Source organism: Schistocerca piceifrons, chromosome 3 (genome assembly GCF_021461385.2).
Source record: "Schistocerca piceifrons isolate TAMUIC-IGC-003096 chromosome 3, iqSchPice1.1, whole genome shotgun sequence".
Taxonomy (NCBI): Eukaryota; Metazoa; Arthropoda; class Insecta; order Orthoptera; family Acrididae; genus Schistocerca; species Schistocerca piceifrons.
Window position 1 is genome coordinate 265,026,071 of NC_060140.1, and position 25,190 is coordinate 265,051,260.

Consider the following 25,190-nt stretch of genomic DNA (forward strand, 5'->3'; position numbering starts at 1 on the left):
CCCCTTGTGGTAACCTGGGAAGGGAGGTACCCAAGGAACCCCTTGCGAATGAGAGGAGCCGAAGAAGTTGGACGCTTCTCCAGCTTAGAAGCAGGGATGGACATCCCCGATGGGTGGGGGGTTGCTCCTTAGGTAGGTGGCACAGGAGCAACGGAGTGGGTAGTACCCCCCATGGGCAAGGGGGCATATGGAGTTGTGCGACTGTGAGCCGACTGGAATTCGCTGAACAGATGGGGCTATCACGGTTGTCGTAGCGGCGGCATATGAGGAAGTCGTGCGCAAGCTGGAGTCGTTCTTATTTCCTCAGCCTTGATATAGGTCAGTCGGTCCAGGGTCTTGTATGCCATGGTTTTCCGCTGTTTCTGTAAGATCCTGCAGTCTGGCGAGGAAGGTGAATAAGCTCTCCGCAGTTGACAGATGGGAGGCGGGGCACATTGAGTATTGGGATGTGATGGGCGTCCGCAATCTCGACATGTGAGGCTGGAAGTACAGCAGGAAGCCATACAGCCGAATTTCCAGCACCTAAAGCACCGCATCGGGGGAGGGATACAGGGCTTGACATAGCAACGGTAGACCATCACCTTGGCCTCCTCCGGCAATGTATCACCCTCGAAGGCCAAGGCACCGGCAGCAATCTTCTTATCCTTCGGACCCCAATGAACGCGCAGGACGAAATGAACACCTCGACGGTCTAAGCTGGCGCGCAACTCATCAGACTGCAAAAGTAGGTCCCTATGGAAAAAATCCCTGGACCAGACTCCTGTTAGTCGCCTCTTACGACAGGCAGGAATACCGCCGGTCTATTCTAAACCCCGAACCCGCAGGGGGGAGCATGGCAACTACTCGGCATCAGAAGCTGGAGAAAAGTGTGGAGTACCGGCAATAATAGTTAGACGCTGGTGGAAAGAATACCAGGAAATGGGCTATAAAGGGCGGAAAAGAGGAAGTGGCCGGCCCCGTGTGTGTACTGCAGCAGATCAACGTGTTTTAGAGAATATACGTGCTAATCTATTCCAGTTGCCGTGCTCTGAAAGAGATTTCAGTTTCCCGGCAGCGGAACGACTGTTATGAGGAGACTTAAAGACGCTCGATTATTTCTGACTACCAGAGGATTGACTGTACGGCGTTTGCAGCAGAATATATCGACTTTGACTGGAGTAATCTTTTCGGGTGAAAAATATTTTCTTCCTGTAGCGACGCCCCTGTTCAGATGAGACAGGAAATTTTCCCCATAAATTTATTAGTTTATCCTGTTAGTAACTTTATTTTTTGCCTACTGCAAATGTAAACATTTCCATATATCATGATTTTGGTAGTTAATCCCTGCTCTGATAAATCTGACCCCTGAATTTATGAATATTTCGATTAACACGCAAATGTTTCTTGCGTTAGGTATACCGCCCACAACGACAACGCTTCCAGCCATTGTATCTTAACGAAAGACAAAGCAGTGGACGGTTCTCTATAGCTGTATGAAGCTATATCTCTGCTCATGTGGCAGGTCCTCTATGGAGGATACAGGGTATTCTGAACGGAGAAGCCTACATCAACATACTGAACTCCATTATGAACCGGAGTGCTGAACCCCAGTGTACCCATACGGTGAAATATTTTCTGCAGTGGACGTGTGGAACTATTTAAATTCTGAGGAAGACACTCCTAGCAGTGTTGAAACCCGGTTAATTCGTTAAAAATAGTGACCGAGGGCTGTTTTCTTTCAATTTAAACTATTCACGGTCTCTGAACGTGCAACCATGTACAAAATTTTGCCATTCTTGCCTGCCCAAGCATCCAAGGCTGCCACCAAATATGAAGTTTTAAAAAAGGAAATACTAAATACGAATATGGCTATTAATTTTAATAAACAATGTGAAATAAGGAGATTAGTCCCTACCTACGCGAAAGCTTATATTAACTTTGCTGTTTGTAAGAAAAATCCCAAATCCTTCAGACCTTTCACGAAACATCTCATTTCTCATAGAATTAAAAGGCTATACGCCAAAAAAGATCTTAACGAAGAAGTTTATTACCTGAACTTAGAACTGACAAATATTTTCCGTATTAATTACAGTTTTAGTATTGACTATCTCTGGACGATAATTAATGAATATTTAGAAACTTGGAAACTAGGCATAATACCGAAGCATGAAAAACCCAGCAAGCTTTTCTGTCTGTTTCCTAGTGAAAAGTGTCCTCAGAGTACGTTTAAGAAAAGCAGTCATACTTTTTACAAAAGAACTCTGAACAAAACATTTTTACACAGAATGAAACTGTCCTGCTGGAAAAATGGCTGAAGTATGTCTCGCCCAACTTGTCAGAAATGTGATTGAAAAAGTGCTTGTAGATCTTAAAGTTGGTCTCGATAGTAAAAAAAATAGGTAATACTTGTCAACTTATTGCTTATGACGTAGCTAACATTTTCATGAAAAATACAGCCCCTATTCATAACGTTACGCATAATGATACAAAATTGGTCGTTTCCATTAATAACAAACTTAAAGAGACAGAAGCCCTAATTACTAAGACAAAGGGTGCTGTTTAGTTATTGCTTGTAACTCTGAATATATTTCCAAAACCTTAGATTTAACGAAAATATTTCGGAACTGCACGAAGATCCGACTCCAGTTTTACAAAAAAGAGGTCAGGACAGCAACCAACAGCGCAAATTTCCTACTCAAACCGTTTCAGAAGAAAATGCTCATTAATATGAACCCTCAGCCCCCAAAACGTCGGTCTCAATTTAAAATCCACAAACCTAATCCTCCGATACACTCGATATCTAATAGTACAAATAGTGCATACCATGATCTGGTCAAATTTCTACATGAAACTCTGAGAAAATCATTCGTTTTGTGAACAATTTTTCCGTCCCTAATTAATAAAAGATGTAGAATGCAGTTCCGACACCAAGTTAAATTCTTTCGATATTAAAAATCTTTATACTAATGTCCCCGAACAGGTAACGCTTACAATTTTAGAAAAAAATTACTTCGGTTCAAAAAAGATATTTCATATGAACGAAACAGACTTCATGAATCTCATCTCAGTCAAGTACAACTATTTCGAATTTAATGGACATTTGTACCAGCAACCCGACGGCCTCGCTATGGGAAATCCGTTAGCTCATATCCTTGCTGATACTTTCGTCAACTCCTTAGAAGAAAAATTTTTGAATTGTTTTCCAGCTGCCTTACTAGACATTCTTTCTTATTCCAGATACGTTGACGATATTCTAATCATCTACAAAAGACCCGCTGACCGTGTTGATCGTATCTTTAACCTATTCAAAGATCTTCATGAGAAAATTTTTCACTATCGTATTTGAAAATGAGGCCCGTCAACTAAACTTCCTTGACTTGACGCTTACCATAGAAACAAAATTTTCAATATTTTACCGAAAGAAACATACCGACCAGATCGTTCCTGCATCTTCTACTGATCCACAATCGCATAAAAAAGCCTTCTTTCATTCTGCTGTTCACGTAGCCATTTCCATCCCACTTTCTAAAGAAATGTTCAACGACGAAATCAATTTATTTAAAACAATAGCAGTTAACAACGAGTATTAACATAACAGATGTCCTTAACAAGAAAACTGCTAAAAGCACTACTACGCTAGGAACTTCTGTTATCGAGTCTAACTCGAAAAAATATTTCTATATTCCTTTCGTGGAGGCCTATCTCTTATCAGATCCAACACATTCTTCGAAAGAAATAACATTGCAACGATGCTTTTTCTAATGATAATTTGAAAAACTTCATAATTTACATTCTATTCGTTCCCCTTTTGAAAATTCTGGTGTCTACAAAATTGTCTGCGATTCTTGGTCCTCTCACTATAAATTGTCTGCGATACTTGGTCCTCTCACTATATAGGACAAACTAGACGTGCCTTCACTACCAGATATAAAGAACACTTGCTAAGAAAAAATGGCACTATCCTCCAAAATTCGTCTTTTGCCGACCATCATCTAATTACAGGTCATTCACCTGAAGTTATCTGCGACAGCAACCTTTTGCACACTGAAAGGGAAGGACGTAGACTAGATATTCTAGAAGAATTAGAGATTTTCAAACATCTTGCTCGAAACGATAGCCTCATTCTTAACGAACAGCTGCGTAACAAATTTTTGCAACTGTGTAAAGCCGTTACTCGATATCTGACTTCGTGTCTCCGTGTGCAGGTTACCGAAATGTTTTCCTTCTAAGGTAATCCTATGTTTTCTCATTATCAAATATTTATTGGCTGTATTTCACGTCAATATTGTTTTCTACAAGTTGTTATTCAGTCCTATTTACATTTTCATAACTATGTTTTCATGTTTTATCTTACTGTTGTAAGCTTCGATATAAACAAAATGTTGTATGCTACTATCAAACAAACATTGCTTTCCATTAGGTACCAAATACTGTTCATTTATAATCATTTCTGCCTATATTCCAATGTGAAGTAGCCTAATTGTATCTACGGCTACTAGATGGCGCGTTCGTTGCAGTGCCATGTTCACCTGGCCGCATTTGCTAACGCGGGCGCCTCAGTCCGTTTGCAACCTGTAACCGCGTAAGTAACGAGCAGCCCTTAGTGGCTCGCCATCACAATTTTTTACCTTAAGTATCTTTGTTTATGCCCTTTTGGCATATTTATTATTTTATAAACGATATAAGTACTGCCAGTCTTTCACGATGATTCTATACTTATACGTTTTTAGTCATAATTCTGTGACTATGTTATAGACCATTCTTTGATTTAAATTCTGAGGAAGACAATCCTAGCAATGTTGAAACCCGGTTAATTTGTTAAAAATAGTGACCGAAGGCTGTTTTCTTTAAATTGTAACTATTCACGGTCTCTGAACGTCAGCCATGTGCAAAATTATCTGGCCCCTGTTTTGTTCTTGCTGGGTGCCCTGTCACAGCCTGCTGTTCTCCCTTAGCTATTCTTCAACGTAGGTCTAGGTCTTATACGGCGAGGTAATATTTCTGTATGTAGCACTCTAGTATACTTCAATCGTTGAGTTTGAGTTGTGCTGACCCCGATTGGGGGCAGTGAATGTGGAACAAAATCATTTCGACTTGATGGGTAAATCTGTATTATGGTACTAGTGCTGCAGATTTGGTGGGAAAATTGATGGGACTGATTTCTCCTTGGAGGAGGGGATCAATGTTTTAAGTCCCGTCGGCAACGACGTCACTAGAGACGGAGCAAACGCTTGAAGCAGGGAAGGACGGAGGAGGACATCGGCCGTGCCCTTTCAAGGAACCATCCCAGCATCTGCCTTAGGCGATTTGGGGCAATCACGGTAAACCTGAGTCTGTATGGCTGGGAGCGGGTTTGAACCCTCTTCCCGAATGCGAGTCAATTGTGCTAACCACTGTGAAAGTAGGCTGTTTACGTTTTTATGTTGGTAACGCCATGTAGCGCTCTATATCAAGGAACATAGAATATATGAAAATCACTGACTGCTGTGTGAAAGCTGTGGTTGGTTTGCATTGTTGTAGTGTTGGGGAGTTGGCTGTTAACAGCGCGTAGCGTTGCGCAGTTGGAGGAGAGCCGCCAGCAGTGGTGGATGTGGGGAGAGAGATGGTAGAATTTTAAGAGCGGGCGATCTGGACGTGTGTCCGCCAGAAAGAATAAATTTGTAATACTGGATATCATGAACTGCTATATATATTATGACTTTTGAACACTATTAAGGTAAACACACTGTTCTCTATCCAAATCTTTCATTTGCTCACTATGGCTATCAGTAGTTATTGCCTTCAGTAGTTTAAATCTTTTATTTAGCTGGCAGTAGTGGCGCTCGCTGTATTGCAGTAGTTCGAGTAACGAAGATTTTTGTGAGGTAAGCGATTCAGGAAAGGTATAGGTTATTGTTAGTCAGGGTAGGGATTTTTCAAAGTCAGATTGCGTTGCGCTAAAAATATTGTGTGTCAGTTTAGTGTTGATCAGAATAGGTAAAGAGCGAAATGTCTGAGTACGTTCAGTTCTGCTCAGCTGTTTGAATATCAAATAATGTAAGAGGTTTATCTGCATAGTAATTCAGTAAGTTTTCTAAGGGGACGTTTCAACTGCTCTACTTTGTTCAACTGCTCTACTTTGTTCAGTGAGACCTAGACCTTCATGTGGTGACGTACAGGATACGTATGCTGCTTTGAATATATAGTCCACCATAGGAGCCAATATCGAGCCCATGTTACAGGTAGTCTCAGCTCTTTCGGAAGCTGGATTATGTGTGAGGTACCGTGTTTGGCTTAGAGGAAATTATTTATAAAAAATCATGCTTCAGTGTCAGGATGTGAATAGCGTTCGTGTGGACCACAGCTAGCACTCCATATAGAGCAGTTCCAGTGTGAGACAGCCGTTTTCAGAAGACTTGATTGAAATCCGACACGTAGAATCTTATTTTCATTTTTAATGTTGTACAAAGGCTACTTATTATGAATGAGGAGGATCGTCTAACGGATATTGGACCATTGCATGAGAAGGACGCACACAGGAATTATACGACGTTTGTATCAGTGGGCGAAGATGCGAGGAGACAGATCGTCGGCTGATACTACGAACTTTCTTCGTAACTCCGATTAATATCACCTGCAGTACCAACCAATTTTCGGAAAAGAGAACAAAGGGAAGCAGAAAAGCGCCGTCGACACGGCACGTCTTTGTTTCACTGAACACTGAATATTAATTTGTTAAGATAAAATTCCTTTACACAGACTCATGCCAGCGAGTTACTGAAATGTTAAATTCATTATTCTGAACTTGATGTAAAACCTAAATTTAAGACATTCCTTAGGTAACTAGGAAACTACCAAATGATGTGGCCGAGTTTATGGGCAAAATAAGAAGTGGGGGTTTTCTTTTCGTTGGCGTAAGCATAGTGTCGCAGTATGTTGTTTGTAGACCTTAGTCCTGTTTGGCACTGCACAGTGTCGAAATTTGCTAATGGTTTTTTGCATGACTTAGTCTCAAGGTAACACACTTGGGAAACAGTTTAATCTTCGTTAAGGAGAGTAATGGGTTTAAGATTGGTCGTTTTGTTGTTTAGTTTGGTTTTGGGGATAAAGTTTTAACCCCTTATAGAAAGGACGGAAGAACCACTGCACAATTAAGAATAGCACTGAAAATGTCTGCCATTGTTGAAGCCAACATGTACCATTACTGAAGGCAGAATTCCTTTGGCAGTCTGCCCCCATCTGGAGACTCATTTTTGCAGAAAGTTTTCAACGTACCCGGCCGGTGGATCATAAAGGTCGCGACGATCGTTGATTGCTAAAATATGAGGAACCTCCCGCAAAAGATCTAAGTTGGCTTCGTTGTCTGTTTCTGTGTTACCAATAACTTCACAAAGTAGTGGCGTACGTCAGAATTTCAGCTTGGGTGCGGAGTCTGATGTTATCCGCTGTATGGAACTCCGTGATGCGTCCAACAGCGCGCCTACGTTCAGGTAATTGTGGATTGAACATGGTTCTTCGATTACAATCTGCCTTGGAGCTTGTCTGCACAATCTACCTACAGAACTCCGCTTTCTTCTTTCGCATGAACTTGCTTTAACTTCCTAAACATGCGCCATCCTAAGAACGTGATTGTCCGTTTGCCAGCTTATTGCAACCTGTAAGCAATTCTCAAAAGAGTTATCTGTTCCAAAACAATATTCCTGAATGGTCTTGCGCACCACTGGTTTGACTTTAGAACCCGATTCCACACACTACAAAAGCCGACCATGTTGGCTTCAGAAATGTGGCTCGTGTTAAACGCTCAAAAATGCGTCTTTTGCCTGTTGAATGGAAGTACGTGAATCACGGTTCCTATGGGTGTAAATGTCTCAATTTATCAGTTAAATCTAACTCCCGAAAGGACTCTGCAGTTCGAAACATTTGTTCCGTCGCGGCTCCATTCTCAGTTAAAATCTCCAGAAGTTGCAGGTCGTTTGAGTGGAAAAGTTGACAGTCATTACTACAAAAAGAAACCACGTCTGAACGGCATTCCCTCGTATGTACTGACATATCTAGTAGTGTTTATTGTCCGTTAGGGTCGCAACGTTACTAACTTCATGCCCTGTTTCAATTAAAATTTCCATGCCGTGCAAAAATGCTACTACTGTTCTAATACGGTTGACGAATTCCGCTAGGTTAAAAACTTCACATTTGACGCAAGTTTGTTTATATTAACAGTAGCAACTAGGCTTGACGAACTTTGTACCACAGACTTGTTAGAAGTTGGTTGTGGTTCCTTTCAGCGACCCCCCCCCCCCCTCCCCCTCCGTCTCTGATGATACATTTACTTAACAATTGAAAGAAAACGTCAGCCTCATTCCATATTTATAGTTGCTCATAACTTCAGTCTACCCTCGATATGTTGGCGGAAACGTGTGAAGTGGGAGGTAGGTATAACATGTAACCGAAATCTGAATGCGTTCTCAGAAAATTCTTTTGAACAATTAATTCAGAAGGCCAGTCGAAATGTCAATTGTTGCGAAAACGTAGTTTACTTTTTAGCAACAAATAATCCTGAGCAAATAGGGAGCATCATAATGGATACAAGAATTAGAGACAGCAGGGTGGTTGTTGGTAGACTGAATACCATAACATCCAAATCCACCAAAAATAAACGCAAAATAAATCTATTTAAAAAATCAGATCAAAATGCGCTTAAGGCCTTCCTAACAGACAGTCTCCATTCCTTCTAATCTAAATACAGTGTGTAAGCGAAGATAGCATGCAGTTTAAACTTACATTGTTTGAACGGCTGTTGAGACGTATGTATCAAATTATTAACAGGTGGTACTGATACCCATTGGTAGACTAAACAGGTCAGAACACTATTCCAGAAGCAACGAAGAAAGTATGCCAAATTTAAAAGAACGCAAAACCTTCGAGACTGGTGAAGTTTTACACAAGTTCGAAATGTAGTGCGAACTTCACTGCAAGATGCTTTTAACACTTTCCACAACGAAATTATCTCGCATTCTGGCAAGAAATCCGAAGCAAATGTATGTAAAGTATACCAACGTAAAGAGGTAATACCTTCACAACGCTATGACCACGGTGATGTTGCCGATGACAGTGCCACGTAAGTATAGTTACTAAATACGGTTTTCCGAAACCACCAAAGAGGGCGAAGTACACATTCTAGAATTCGAACTATGAGCAACTGTCAACATTAGTAACTCAGATATCCCCGGTGTAGTAAAGCAGTTTTAATCACTTAATGAAGGTAAGCCCTACGGTCATGATGTACTCTAGTCAGTATCCTCTCAGTCTACTGGTACAGTAGCTCCACGTTTAGCAATCATATACAGCCGATCGCACTTTGAACGATCCGTCCTGAGGGGCGGAAAACCGTACAAAATAGCTCTAAGCACTATGGGACTTAACATCTGAGGTCATTGGTCCCCTAGACTTTAAACTACTTAAACCTAACCGAACGACATCGCACACATCCATGCCCGAGGCACGATTCGAACCTGCGATGGCAGCAGCAGCGCGGTTCTGGACTGAAGCACCTAGAACCGCTCGGTCACAGAGGCCGGTGAAAACTGTACATGACACATCAGTACCCAAGAAAGGAAGTAAGAGTAATCCGCTAAACAACAGACCAACATTGCTAATGACGATTTGCAGTATGATCGTGAAGTACTGTAAGTTATCACGAAGAAAATGATTTATTGACAAATAACCAACAGGATTTGGAAAACATCGTTCTTATGAAACACAATTCGCTCTTTATTCTCACAGGGTAATGAGTGCTCTCTACAGGGGATGTCTAACTGATTCCATATTTCTACATTTCCAGAAGGCCTTTGACGCTATTCTTGAGAAATGGTTTTTAATGAAAATTGGGTGTCTATGGAATATCCTATCAGTTGCGCGATCGCATTCGTGATTTCCTTTCAGAAAGGTGACTTCGTAGTCGTTGAAGTCACCGAGTAAACCGGAACACGGAAGTAATCTGGCGTTCCCAAGCAAGTATTATAGGCCCTCTGCTCTTCCTGATCGACATAAACGATTTAGGAGAATCAGTAGCACTCATTGTTTGCAGACGTTGCTGTTATTTACCGTCATGTAAAGTCATCGGACGTTCAAAACAATTCGCAAAATGATTTCGAAAAGATAGCTGTATGGTGCAAGAACTGACAACTGTAAATAGTGAGAGCGTTAAGTCTTCCACATGAGTTTCGAAAGGAACCCGCTAAATATCGGTCACACGATAAATCATACAAATCTATAGGCTGTAAATTCGGCTGAATACTTAGCGATTGTAAGTAGGAATAATTTAAATTTGAACTATCACTATACAATGATCGAACGAGGTGGGGCAGTGGTTCGATCTCGCGTCCGTCCATCCTGATTTAGGTTTTCCGTGATTTCCCTAAATCACTCCAGGCAAATGCCGGGATTGTTCCTTTGAAAGGGCACGGCCGACTTCCTTCCCCGTCCTTGCCTAATCCGATGAGACTGATGACCTTGCTGTCTGATCTCCTCCCCCAAAGAAACCCAACCCATAGATAATGTGGGTAAAGCAAACCGAAGTGTGTATTACCAAAACAGAGAGAAAATACGTGTCTACAAAAGAGACAGTACGTTCTCTTCTGGAGCATTGCTGTGCGGTATGGGACTCGCATCAGATATGATCGACGGAGGACAGCTAAAGAGTTCCGAAAACGACAACTCGTTTCGTATTATCGCCAAACAGGTGCGACAGCGCCGCCAATGATACGTGAATTGCAGTAGCATTTATTAAAACAAAGGTGCTTTTTGTCGTGACAAGATCTCATGAAATTTGTATCACCAACTTTCTCCTCAGTGTGGAAGGATTTTGCTGGCGCCCACCTACATAAGGAGAGAATGTGATAAATTTTATCACAGTTCGCAAAGAAAGATTTAAGAGTTCGTTTTTCCCACACACTGTTCGAGAGTGGAACAGCAGTGAAATAGCTTTCAGCTGCCTCGCACTTAATGAATTGTAGAGTAGTCACGTAGATATAGAATCAGAACAGGGGTTGCTTATACATCTCCCGGTCCATTCTGGGAACTGACTTCGCAATTCACGAGAGAACGATCGCGTTTCGCATGCCATAACTGCTGGCAATACGACCGGTGTACCATTATCAGTAATGAGCTGTGCTACTGACAGCACTGCGGAACCATCAACTGTGTTGCATCGACATTAACAGTGTAAGAACGCTATCGTTTCACATACTGCTGCAGCCTGAGGCGCGGCGGGCATGACTTCCACTGCTCGGCCGCAGTCGGTTGATTGTTTTCTGTCACGCATTCGAATGGGGCGTGCCCAGCGAGACCGCCGCTTATTCCATCGGCCAGCCTGGCTGCCTTCCTGAGGGCGAAACTCTCCAGACGATTCTGCCGCAAATCGTCCGTCTCATTACAGTAGGATCAAGACTGGCTGGTCGCCGTGCAAGATAAATGCCCGGTGTCCGGCGATAACAGGGAATGACAATATGTTTCCGTACCAGCATTCTCACTTTGCGAATGCTTATTGACATTATGAATGGAATAATTTTCCTTTCGTCACCAATTTTACCCTGTCATACAGAATTAGACAATGTTAAATGATTTCGTGTTTGAAAGGCAGGCTAAATATGTGAACGTTATGCACAGCGTAACCTGAACAGGACAGCCACAGTGCCCACCTTTCCGTAGAAATATTTGAATTTACCGCCGCAAACATTTATCAGGGTTTCACGAACGTCAGGAGTACCAAGTTTCTGAAACCAGCTTACGAAAGCGTCCAGTTTGAGACCTAATACAAAATTCTTCTGTAGTTTCAGTTCATCCTAGATCCAAGAACGAATTTCAAACGCGGACCGGCTTAGTCACGTTCTTGTTACAGGCACACAATGTAATTTTCTCGACTTTCCGATTCCACTTTTTTCAAAATACGCAAAATAATGCAAACGACACGAAAGACAGCCTACGAAAGCGAACGCAAGCACGTTTGAGCACCGCTTGCTCACCGCGCTTCCACACACTAACGATACAAGCGGGCACCCACCCGAACACTGAGCAGCCAGCCGACCAGACTGCAAAGGCCAGCGCTAGCGCTATAGTGCCGTGTGCAACAGTGAGATGCGCGCGCATAGAAGCTTCAAGAAACGCCCCCCAGAGACGTCATACGGACAGATCATCTGCGTCCTTCAGAAATGAGCTGCACATGCGCGCACGACAACATTGATCACTCTATCGCAATATCTGCAGCATCACTGTAACATGGAAATGTGGAGAAAGGGGTAAAAAAACTAAGGAAGCCAAAAATATCTCATTTTGATCAACGACGATTAAATTTAGAGATTTCCAAGACTACACTGCTACAAAAAAATCGGATTTGTTATTCCAGAAAGTGTATGTATATTGATTCAGTTTTTTTTTTTTAATTTCCAAGACTTTGTGCAGATGAAGCATGTCGCCTGCAAGATAGCCCAACCCCCTCAGAATCCGACATGTAGGTTGTCGCCACGAATATCTTTCCCACCTACAAACCACCAATGGCCGAGAAAGTTGCCATGTAATCCTCTCCGGCCTAGTGGCTGACCAAAGGTAGTACACCACTGCATCATTTCTGCCCGAGAGCTCTCCCGCCCGCGGTACTAAAAGCAAATAGACACAGACGTGGGTGGAAGTGAGATGCTGTCCCAACTCTGACCAGACCATCTCTCCCAGGCATTGCAGAGAAATTTGCCCAATAAATGTTTCTTCATCTCCAATCTAATGGCTGACACTAAAGAATCACTCAGTGAAGTGGCATACCATCTAGGCAAGACAGTCCTAACTCTCAGATATCTGCACGCTCACCCGAGGAAATATGTTGACGCCTTAGCGAATAAACGTTGTTAGCAGCACTTTAAGCGCCAAGCACTCCCCTCTCCTTGACCCTTTCTCTCCTGATTGTAATTGTGACTAAGTAACGCAGGAAGAATAACAATACTGCAAAGTAATACGAGTGCACCAAAATTGCTTAATTCGCGGCTAAATGAAACTTTACACGTTGAAAAACCCAGTACTTTATTAGACGCGTTATGGGAGATACCCATCATCAGATAGTCCGGAAACCAAAACAAATGACAGAAAACATACAAAGGTAAACAGAGCAACATGACAAGAATAGAAGCATTACATAGTTTAGTCGTAATGAGAGCTGACACACGCCATCATCATTTAGGTATTCAGATGCATGAAGACCTGTTTGAACTGATACAGTTGTAATAGACGATTTTCAGGACTACATCACGCTGTCTAGATCGACAATATGCGCTATCAGAGGGCCGTAAGGCGTATAAAGTTGGTGTCGCATAGCAGTGAAAACAGAATGATAAATTTTAATACAAACATCGTTGAATATAAAACGTAACTTTCAGGAAGGTAACAAAGCGGGGAAGTTACACAACATACCGTAAAACAGATAACAAGATCATCCTGCAAGACTTCTTTAGTGGATGCCAAAGCCCCAATTTTTTAATAAACAGTTTTTATTATGCCAAACGTAAAGAAGGTTTCGTTTTTCTGACACGTAGTCCGTTAACAACAGTTACGAAATAACAGCATTAATCAAGAATTGCACTTCGTCAGAAGATTCCTTCCTTTGACATGACCAATTTTTACACTGACATTCCACTGCATGAAACTTTGCAAATCATTCGTAATACTTGTGATAAATATATTGGCCGAATCGGCCACCCTTTTAATGGCAGGTTTAAAGGCGCATTTACATCCACGTAACAAAACTGGCTTGGAATTGCGTTTAGCAGAAACCCGCCGTAAGAGTAGTAAGCGTTTTCTCCACAGGGCGCAAAAAGACAGTTATCTCTTCGTTAGAAGTGCTAGAAATTTATAAAGCTGAAACCTGGAGATAGAGTTCTCAATGAGCAGAGCGAATTTTTGCCCAGTGCCTCTTCTGCTTTGATCATTTTTTCTGGGTGCGCCTTACAACCTCAATAAATTTGAAGAATGACTTTCCACGAGAAAGTATTTTTTTATTTTTCACATTACCGATTTTGGCCACTGCCCATTCTGAAGTATGTCTTGAAACATAGCAAGACACCATAACAGAAGACAGCTAAACACTAATCTTGTAACTACATTGGACGGACCATTACAACGTGGCGACACCGACGTCATTAATTTATAAATCTTGTGCAATGCGTAAATGTCAAACTTTACCATCTACAATATGAAGTTGTACGACATGAAAGTGCTTATGAGAACGAAAGTAGTGTGATTTAAGCATCACATCCAGCCAGAAGCATAAGAAAACAAACCTTCCAATATATCCTACGAAACACACTGTACACTCACTTAGCGAACTGCCTCATGTGCAATATGCATGGTTCTACAGGAGGTCATTAAGTGCAGAGTAATGAATATACTTGAAGTAGAGATCTACAGTCATTTTTGTTAGGATCCTGACAAGATCCTTAATGAACAAACAGAACTGGAGAACAGAAGAGTCTTTGAACCATGGACTGTATTTTTTTATTTGCGCTATGACGCCGCATATGATGGGACATTTTCATTTTATCCACTGTGCCCTATACTAATGTGTTCAAAGCCATCATATGTAGGCTGCGTAACATCGTGTCTTAAGTTTTATCCTGCCTCCCTGCTTCATTTAATCTTTTCATTTTATACTAATACTATGTTATTCTCTGCCACAGTATGTTATTTTACAATTTCATTTTTATACCAGTACAGTTTTATGCTACTGATCGATACAAAATTCGTTTATTTCATATTAAATCTATTTGGCAGGTGGACCGATTTTTACAAAATTGATGAGTGTATTCTATGGTAAGGATCACCTTTTTTTCTTTGTTCCAACTATAATTTTTCAAATAATGGTTATACTAAAAAGTCGGTTGTGCTGTGCCATCAACCACCATGAGTAGTTTAACGCAAGCCGATAGACACGTTCTGTACAGTGAAACATTTATTTCATGTACGACATCGTATAAATATTGACAATTTTGTTTTCACCTTACGTCTACTGTTACTATTTCATCGTAATTATTTTCCGTATGGGCGTGGTTATTTGTCACACCTGATAAGTTTGGCCCGCAATTTAATGCTGGCGTTTCTCCATGTTTGTCACATGTTGCAATTGTGAACACTGTCTTACATTAACGACTTAGATATAGTTTCCTGTATTTTTCTACTTCACGCACTAAGATACTACATTTGAAATTCGACATTATATTACATCGGTTAACAATATAATGCTTAGTATACACGATGTAAATTTTTGCTCAGTCCATGAAATATGTCTCGACATACATACTAAAGATTCTGTGACGGTACTTATCTGCTACACCGATCCATTTATATAACAGGTTTTTCATATAATTGTTACTATGAGATTTCTGAAATCGTATCGATAGTTGTAAGGCCCTTGCATTTTTATTCTAACAGTTCAAAATTTCCCATGCAAGTTGCACTTGAGGCAATTTCTTGAGTGAGTATACAATGTGTTTCGCAGCAAATATTCCAAAGTTTGTTTTCTTAGTGCTTCTGGCTGAACGTGACATTTAAATAATTTAATACTTTTGTTCTCATAAGCACTCATGTCATGCACCTTTATATTTTAGGTGATGACTACAAATAGAATGACAAAAAACGAAAATTAACAATAACAAAGGACACTTAGGATAGCCCAAGTCCTTCTGAAAGTGCTAATAAAGATCGAGAAAACCTACCCTTCCTCACTACACAAAAACAAGTAGAAGCCGCAAAATGCGGGTACACTTGGGCACAACATGACAAAAAAAATCGTACCGTATCTAGGAGATCTCTAGCGCTCTCCCATTGTCAGGCCTCTCTCTCTCTGCACCCACTACCTAAATCTTTGTTCGGAATTTCATCCCTCCCCCTCTGTTCCTCCATCCTTCCCCCCAGCAACCACCAACGCAAACCCGCTCCTACGCACTACAAATGCTCCGTTCCCATGATACCGTTACCCCTGGCAGTGTACATCCACTCATTTATGTATCTATTTCAATCAGTCAACATATCGGCCTTTCCTATTACGTTAAGCAAGGTATGTGCGTGTTTTTATATATTATTGTTAGTCACTTACATTCCATTCATTTGTGTCTACATTTTAATTAATCACCAAATCAACCTTTCATCTTTTATCAGGTTACCTTCCATTAGGAACGTGGCTGCAGTCAACGACTGCGATGTTACTTTCAAATAACAGAGCAGAGTAGTCTTGAAAGAGCTGTGGCAGACGTCCATACAGGGGACTGACGTACTGGAACATGCATCGATATTATGAAATGGTGCATTGATAATGACTAGACACTAGCCAAAATCTAGATTTGCCGAATAAAAATCTCCAAGAAGAGGGCGGCTGATCGTTGTGCTCTATCATTTGAAATGAAATTTTATAATTTAACTTACACAATATTCCTGTGGCTGAAGTGCGGCGGATATTATTCGCTGACAGCCCACTTTGTCCATGTGGGAGGGGGGGGGGGGGGGGGTTTGGAGCTCTAGAAGAGATCAACATCCGAACACCTGACCTATCCGAAGCTAATAAGGAAGAAATCCTCTCCGAAGTTAGGAAAGAGGTGCAAGGAACAATGTGCAACTCTCCGATAAAATCGATTGCAGATATAATTTTACATGCGATACTGATTTTGAATTGTTGCCATGTTTACTTTCTTTGCAAACGTTTTTAATGGGAAAATGATACCTAGCACTTTTAAACAGCAGCAGTTTACTACTTCCCCAGTCCACCCTTCCACTATTTTTAAAAATTACGTAACTTCCTCTGTTTCACACCTAAACATAGATTGTGGAATTGCATCTGTAATTCTGAAAAGAGACTTCGTCCTCACCAACAAACTAATTAGTCACGATCAGCCGTGCACGACGAACAGCATTAGTTTTAGGATGGTCGGTGAATACAAGGACATCGCCGTAACATCAGTACCTAGGACACACAGCAATCTGGTGTTCGTTTCATAGCTGTCTCACCGAGGGAACCTCAATTTTCTTCTGGAGATAGAACATGAGTTCCTGGAAAAAACTATTACTATAATAAATGTGACTGGTTTGAACGCCTAAATAGTAATAAACATCTAGGCAAATACAAATATAGCGGAGCATGCCCAAGATAGTCCGCTTACACTGATTTCGTTGGAGCCCGTTTTACCGAATGTTCATAAATTTAGGGGCCACGCATTATCTGGTCAAAAAAAAACCTGTGGAAGGTTTAGTGATTGCCGTAAGATACATTTAATTACTTCAGGAGGTCTCATTGAAAGTACTGCAGCTCATCTGTAGCCCAAGTGAATGAAATCAAAATTTTAGATCTGAGGGGTCTTGACCGAGTAGATAGACTGGCCGAAGTCGTACTACACAAAACACTATGGACAATCCTGACAGTACACGGTGACAGCTGACGACTGGAAAGAGGCTTTATCAAAAATTCAGATGCAATAACAATTATTTACGGAGCAAGTTCAGAGTTAAATGCATCAACTCTTGCATTCTCTCTAAGGCTTACATTGACGAAGTGTTTCCCATACCTAGGCTGACAGCTAGAAAAAATGGTGTTTCGAGTGGATCTTCATAGAAAGAGAAACCCAAAATGTGTATCTGGACTAGTTGATACACGCATACAAACTACCTGCGTTCTTTCTAAAAAGTCCAACTAATATGTTTACAGTTAGCCCAGAGAACATTACAACCAAATTGATCGTGTGCGTAAAACCAGCCTGCAGCCACCGGTAGTGGTACAAGAAATTAATAACATTAAGTGAGTTACATGAATAGCAAACTCAAAAATTCACTGATCATTACATAAACAATTATTTGAATTAAGACTGGGATGCAGTACAGGAAAAAGTCAGTTCCATATGTCCCATTTCGAACGTCATAGCCGCTTGGTACAAGTCAGTTAACAACGTCAGTACTAATTTAAGTTTATATGCTTTCAGTTTAACTCAAATCATGGTATTTTTGCACTGCAATATGTTTTACATTGTCACACAGGTAAATATGCGGCGTACACAAGTATTTGGCACTGAATAGGAGGCATTCTAGCACTCTTGGCAAGACCAACTGATTATTACATTATTACTGTAAAGGCCACCAATATAAAATACCCACTAACAAAAGAGCGCAATCTGTTGGATTATAGGAAATTACTTAAATCGCGTTATGAACAACTCAGGTCCTGATAACGCAATTTGCTCTGATACATACGTGAAACTGGAATACGGAAGAGTTAATGTATTCGAATTACAATAAAAGTATGACAAAATTTTGAAAATCTTATTTAACACTGTTGGATACTTGCATGAATAGCATTGGTGATCTGAATTACTATTTTTACCAAACGCTAAATGTCTAAGTACGGGTACAGTAGAAGAAAAAAGGCCTTAGAGCATTCGGCTGCAAATGTAGGTCCCAAATTCTGTCCTTCGTACCGCTTTTCAGTATCACAGAATTACTATTGCCACTACGATTAGAAAAAATTTGTTATGTGCACTATAAGCCACACCATAGGTCTTGGAGCGATATTTCAATGGATAGAAGCTAACCCAGAGCCTTTAAGTTGGTCGGTACGCTTGCTAATGAGTCCAACAACCAAACTGCCTGCTCAGAGTAAAATTCTGTTACGTAGAAATTCAAAGTATATGGTTATACTAAAATACTTCGCAGCACTGCTGGGAGGAGATAAAAGTGGACATGAGACTTTCGCAAGCATGTTTTTGCAAACGCAGCTGACGTCATCTCTTACTTCGATTTAGAAGGCATTTACACAACATAAGTAGTCGCGACTAGGCTTGCGTCAACAGTTCTTCTACCGCCTGATTTAATATCATTCGCATTTTTTACATGTGAGTGCCTTTGAAGATACGGTCCATGGCTAAATTTTCATACCTCTAGCTAATTTTGAAAGGGCCACAAAGATCAATTGCTTTTAAAAATGTATTGGCCTTCTTGACCCCTGATCTACTAGACCATTGCCACTTTTTATCGTGTGCTAATTAACTGAAGCACTTTTCTTTGTACATCTAAAGACATTTTCATCACAAGGAGTCATGGTTTTGGAAGAAAATATAGTTTTGTGAATCAAAAACAATAACCAGTTCTTAAAATTATTTACGAGCATTATGTCCAAGATTGAATAAATTAAGTTTATCACGTTTAGTAAAAAACGGTATTCTTTGCAATAGTCTTGCAATTGTCTTTTTATCACATCTTGTTAAAGTGATCTTTTACACCCACTCGATTAAATATTTTTAAAATGTTGCGAATTTCTTTTTGAGGTCTGCATAATCTTACGGTATGTACATGTGAAAGCCTTTAAGGTTGTCAGATCCGAAGTTAATGGCTGTATCTGACATTTTCCAATTAACGAAAGTGCGGCGTTATTTATAATTTTCGGACAATACGTCATTCGCGGTCTGTGGAAGAACTTTGCCATTTATACCGTTGATCTGTAGACCCCTCATTCAAACCCAATTGACTTTATGCATAATGGGTAAGTGGTCGTGGTAATTACTATCATTGTTAAAAATAGGCTAAGCCGCCTTTCACAATGCAAAAATCACTAAAATTTATGCGTTTCGGAACAGCAAACTTGTCTTCAGATTTTACACAAATCTTGTTAAGCTATAAATACAAGTAAAAAAGTCGTGGTCACTTACCTTATAATCGCGTCTTCCCAAAGTGTACATCAGCATCGTTCTTTCAGTAGATAAAGTAAAGAAGAATCGGCTTATAGCGTCTGTGCGTATCGGCAGCGTAAGAGAAACAGCTATTCACGGAGAGTCAGATACCTCAAGGAAACACACGCGCACTGCAAACACGTAAGTAGTGCGATTGAGCACTTCGTGTGCGTAAACAGGAAATCAGAGAGAGACCCCAGTGACCAAAGATATGCACACCATTACTGATTTGTCGGGACTTCCAATCTCGTCACTCACGCACATCATATCAACAGTATTCCTGTAATTAAAGTAGCTGACCAAATACTGATATGATACCAGTTCCACATAGTTATAAATTAGTTGTTTACGTCTTCCGTAATCTTTCCGTTTAATATATTTCCATTTTTCAGGCTACTTATCGTTGTCTCAAACTATTCCAGTAGAACCAGTTTTCTACCTTTATCACGTACGTGTTAAAATGTAAGGTCGTCTTCAGTTTCCAATAAAGGGAGGCCCATTTCGTTGATGTGCATGGATACGGCTGACATTTCGTAAATTGAAACTTCCTGGTAGATTAAAACTGTGTGACGGACCGAGACTCGAACTCGGGACCTTTGCCTTTCGCGGGCAAGTGCTCTACCAGCTGAGCTACCCAAGCACGACTCACGCCCCGTTCTCACAGCTTTGCTTCTGCCAGAGAACGGGGCATGAGTCGTGCTTCGGTAGCTCAGGTGGTAGAGCACTTGCCCGCAAAAGGCAAAGGTTCCGAGTTCAAGTCTCGGTCCGGCACACAGTTTTAATCTGCCAGGAAGTTTCATATCAGCGCACACTCCGCTGCAGAGTGAAAATCTCATTCTGGATTTCGTAAATTGTTAAACTGAAAAGCGTCCCTGTGTTCCTACATACCTACCTAAACTTAGAGGATCTACCAGTCTGACTGACGTAGTTCGCATTGTAACTGTTACACCGAATGTGTAAGATACCAGCTATTAATCAACATATTGTTTTACATTATTGCTTAATTCACATCGCACGTTGGTTGTAAATGCGGCTTCAATTTTAAACGGCACAAAAATGTTAGCTACTTTATGGGTCAAAATTACCTAAATACAGAATCGTGAAATTGTTAACAATTCGTGTGACATTCCCATTTACCTCCATGTGCCGTTTCTTACGTATCCATTTATTCAGCTCAGTCATTCTATCCTGTTCCTTTATCGACACTTCAGACACACTATATCCCAAACAGCGAAAGGAGGAAAGTTTATTTGAACGACAAGACATTTTATGTATCAAAATATCCGTTTCTGCATCCTGCACACCTTTAAGTCATGCCTACCATCTTGCTCCATGATATTTAGATCAAGGAAATGCAGTTCACCGTCTTTTTTTTCCTTTTAGAGGGTGAATTCAATTTACGGAGCAAATCATTAAATTTACTTACATCTCCCGTTACCTCCATTTTATAACATAGTACAAGATTTTATAGAGGGGGATGCTGCACAACAGTAAAGATTTTATTTTCCAGATGATAGTAAAAATGTCCACTATAGTCCCGGAGATGCTGAAACCCATAGACAGTTCGTCTTCTGACACGTAAAATGTGTTGTTAAAAAGTAGTTATATTTAAGAAAAAACTACCAAGGTTCCATTTAATCCACAATATTTTACTGAGGTAATCTCTTGCGCTTCAGTAACTTGGCTCTGGCCATATCACCGACATCATCAACACCTATATTCTTCGAATTAAAGTTTTTAACGTCCAGTGATAGAATGCGGTAAAAGCAGTAATAGGTTTATCCTTGATCTCATTAAACAACGCAGAATTATTTTCTTAACTGAAAAACTACCCCCAAAGACGTAAAGCTCCTTCAACACTTCATCCAGCATTTTCGTAATTTTATACGAATAGGCTATTCATTTTGTTTACAGTCGATGTAATAGGGTACCTTTTTTGTGTAGGTAGAATGGTGACCGACAAAACGCAGAACTTTCTGCTTGTAGCCGAAATTAAATTCCTTCATAAGAAAAATTATTTAATTAACGAGCGGTTACTTAAGACTCGTTTAGAGGCAGCGAATACGCTACACAGTACCACATGGCGCAATGGTAAAGATGAACTGGACGAAGTGTTGCGGGATCAATTCCAACGAAATAAGAAACAGGCAAGATGAGAAATTAGATTGGCTCTCAAATAGTTCAAATGGCTCTCAGCACTATGGGACTTAACATCTATGGTCATCAGTCCCCTAGAACTTAAAACTACTTAAACCTAACTAACCTAAGGACAGCACACAACACCCAGTCATCACAAGGCAGAGAAAATCCCTGACCGCGCCGGGAATCGAACCCGGGAAACCGGGCGCGGGAAGCGAGAACGCTACCGCAAGACCACGAGCTGCGGACTTAGGTTGGTTGTTGCGGCAGCACAGTGATTGTAGAATGGAGAAAGAACAACAAGTAAACAGTTTTCAGTTATGCCCCACAGTCTTTAATGAAACCAGCATCACATTTAAAGACGAGGAGTTAAATTTGCTTAGTAAAGATTTTAAATTTGATTTACAACGTGTTTTAAGTTTTAAAAAAATCAGAGAATTTTTGTAGCGACTAAAATATGGGTAGATGCTAAATTAAATGCAAATGAAAATAAGCCCGAGTGACATAAAGTAGGTGACGACCTTATGGCTGAAACAGATTCATATTCGAATAAGAGTCGACGTAACAGTAAAGATCGTAAAGATTTCTTTTGGAAGTGCAAGTCCAGCAAGTTATGCAGAAGAACTTCTGTGAAGTTTGGAAGACGAGAGATGAGGTACTGCCGGAAGTGGAGCTGTGAGAACGGCACGTGAGTCTTGCTTGCATAGCTCAGTCGCTAAAGCCCTTGCCCATTGAAAGCAAATGTCCCGTCCCTGATTCGAGTCCCCATCTGGCACAAAGTTTTAATCTATCAGCAAGTTTCAAATAAGTGCACAGTTCTCTGCAGAGTGAAAATTCATTATGGAAGTAAAGAATGTTACTTCTATTAACGGTGAAATTAGTACTATTACAGCAGTCGTTACAAAGGCTGATAAATGAGATGTTATTGGTTTTAGCGGAAATCAGTGTGTTAACAAGACATTGATGTTATTTCAGCAAAATGATATTACGGAAATCGCTACATATCTGACGAAAAAGGTACGAACAAAGTAAAAAAAAATTGCAATGGTTGTTTTTTTATTATTGACTAGAGGACAAAGGTACGATTTTCTGTCATCAATCTGACGCTCCATGGCTTAGGTCTCAATTAAAAATCAACAAAATTAATAACCCTTTTAAATCAGTTGTATATCAGTACACAGTCCGTTGTAGAAAATTACTAAAATGCTCGATAAAGGATTAGGCTGGTACATAAGTTCGTAGAGTCTTTCGATAAATTTAATTAACTCAACAGATACACATAACAAAGGCTTTAGTCAACAATAACATCTTCTCCTGCGCTATTCAAAACAGTCCGCCAACGCTGCGATAACTTTTCGATTCTGCGACTGTAGAAATCACGTGGTTTTGAGACGAAGAACTCGTCGAGCCATGTCCGGAGCGTACTTCCATCCGGAAAGGAAGTTCCTTGAAAGTTGATCAATACAGAGCGAAAATATATAGGCACAAGATCAGGCGAATAAGGTGGGTGCGGAACGACTTTCAAATCAAACTCCTGTACAGTGTTTTTGTCAGTCTAGCATCACTTCAAGCAGTCTTCGTAGTTGTTGTTCTTGGAATGCGACTGAAAGACGTCTCAGTTGTTGACAACAGATGTCAGTAGTGATGGTTCCACCTCGGGGAAGCAATTCGTAGTACACCCACACAGTCGCTGTTCCACTAGAAGCATAACGTTATTTTTTGTGGATGGTTCAAATGGCTCTAAGCACTATGGGACTTAACATCTGAGCTCATCAGTCCCTTAGGGTTAGAACTACTTAAACCGAACTAACCAAAGAACATCACACACATCTATGCTCGAGACAGGATTCGAACCTGCGACCGTAGCAGTCGCGCGGTTCCGGACTGAAGCGCTTAGAACCACTCGACCACAGCGGCCGGTTTTGTGGATACGCGCAAGTCTTTGAACGGGGATTTTCTGCTTTGTTTGGGCTCAACCATTCCGTCCTTTTCCTTATGCTAGCACAAAGACACCATTTCTCGTCACCAGTGACGATACAGGATAGGAATGGTCGCTGTTGTTCATGAGTGAATCGATGACAAGTAAGCAGAGATGCATATATGGCCACCTGCTGATTGGATTGGATTGATTTTGGGGAAGAGACCAAACAGCGAGGTCATCGGTCTCGTTGGATTAGGGAAGGATAGGGAAGGAAGTCGGCCGTGACCTGTCAAAGGAACCATCACGGCATTTGCCTGAAGCGATTTAGGGAAATCACGGAGAACCTAAATCAGGATGGCCGGACGCGGGATTGAACCATCGTCCTGCCGAATGCGTGTCCAGTGTGCTAACCACTGTCCCACCTTGCTCGGTCCACCCGCAGATTTTTGTGATATTGGCTTAGAGCATGCGTTGCCCATATACCCGAGTTTGAGCTTCCTCCGTTGCATGCCAATGTCAAAAGATGGTGAAATGATCGCAGGTTCATCACATTTGCCAGTTCTCGAGTGCACTGATGTGGTTCATTGTGGATTAATCCAGAAAGTCGTCCTGAACGTGGAGAGTCACTAATGTCGAAACGATCCTCCATACAAGGGGAAAATCATTTTCTTGCCGTGATCTGTCCAATGGTATTATTGCCACACACGGCGCAAATGTTTGTGGCTGACCCCGCTGCTGTCAACCCTCTACTGGACTCAAATAGAAGAATATGCTGGAAAATTTCCTATTTCTCCACTTGGCACTCCATTTTCTAGCGTCCACAGCTCCACTCACTATCTCCAAATTGCAAAATGATAATATGTAAACTCAAACAGAAACTAACTCTCCGTCCCAACAGGCCTTGGAAGGTCCAACGGTACCGACCGGCCGCTGTGTCATCCTCAGCCCACAAGCGTCACTGGATGCGGAGATGGAGGGGTATGTGGTCAGCACACCGCTCTCCCGGCCGTATCTCAGTTTACGAGACCGGAGCTGCTACTTCTCAACCTAGGAGCTCCTCAGTTTGCCTCACAAGGGCTGAGTGTACGCCGCTCGCCAACAGCACTCGGCAGACCGGAAGGTCGCCCATCCAAGTGCTAGCCCAGCCCGACAGCGCTTAACTTCGGTGATCTGACGGGAACCGGTGTTACCACTGCGGCAAGGCCGTTTTCCAAACAGCAACAGTGAACAACAAATAAAACATGACACTCGATAAATAACCATTTAAATGAGCAGTGACAACTTACTCAAGTGGTGGAGCAGTGGTTGGCACACTGGACTCGCTTTCGAGAGAATGACGATTCATATTCTCCGCCGGTCAGTTCTTCCGTGATTTCCCAAAATCTGTTCTTTTAGACAAATGCTGGAATGGTGCCTTTGAAAGGGCACGACTG

The 25,190-nt window shown here is 41.2% G+C and overlaps 1 pseudogene; it reads right to left on the bottom strand.

The window, feature by feature from the left end:
• Positions 1–24,850: 24,850 nt before the first annotated feature.
• LOC124790703 lies at positions 24,851–24,968 on the bottom strand (annotated as a pseudogene).
• Between the last annotated feature and the right edge of the window lie 222 nt (positions 24,969–25,190).